The sequence below is a fragment of the Chelon labrosus genome (assembly GCF_963514085.1).
Source record: "Chelon labrosus genome assembly, chromosome: 16".
NCBI classification, from domain to species: Eukaryota; Metazoa; Chordata; class Actinopteri; order Mugiliformes; family Mugilidae; genus Chelon; species Chelon labrosus.
Genome location: NC_140349.1, coordinates 14,834,820 through 14,835,313, shown reverse-complemented (window position 1 = coordinate 14,835,313; position 494 = coordinate 14,834,820).

Below are 494 nucleotides of genomic sequence, written 5' to 3'. Positions count from 1 at the left end.
AAATAATATGCAGACTGATAAATATTCACCTCACAGTTCCCACAGTTAAAACAAAACAAAAATACTGGCTCAAAACAAACACATGGAAATGATATAATTCTTTTATAAAGACATTAGTGACATTAACGAATGAGGTCAGTGAGATGTAGGAGTGGGAAAACTATAATTAAATTAAACAAAATAATAATAACAGATTACATTATTTAAAGGCGTCAAGGGATTCATAATAGTTTTTGCAAGATTCATTAAACAATAGGGTAGAATTAGGTCTATGTAAATGCTGCCAAAAATACTCATGAATCACAACTAGGCAACTAATAAAACGCCTTTCTGTATTTTATTACTGTCTTTCGCCATCTACTGGTCATCATTCAGCAGTGCAGCTTGGAGTCAACCTTATGGCCAACATTTTTACATAATAAACATCAATATATAACATAAAACAATAATACAAAATTATTATTTTTAATGACGCTTTGAATAAATCAAATTTA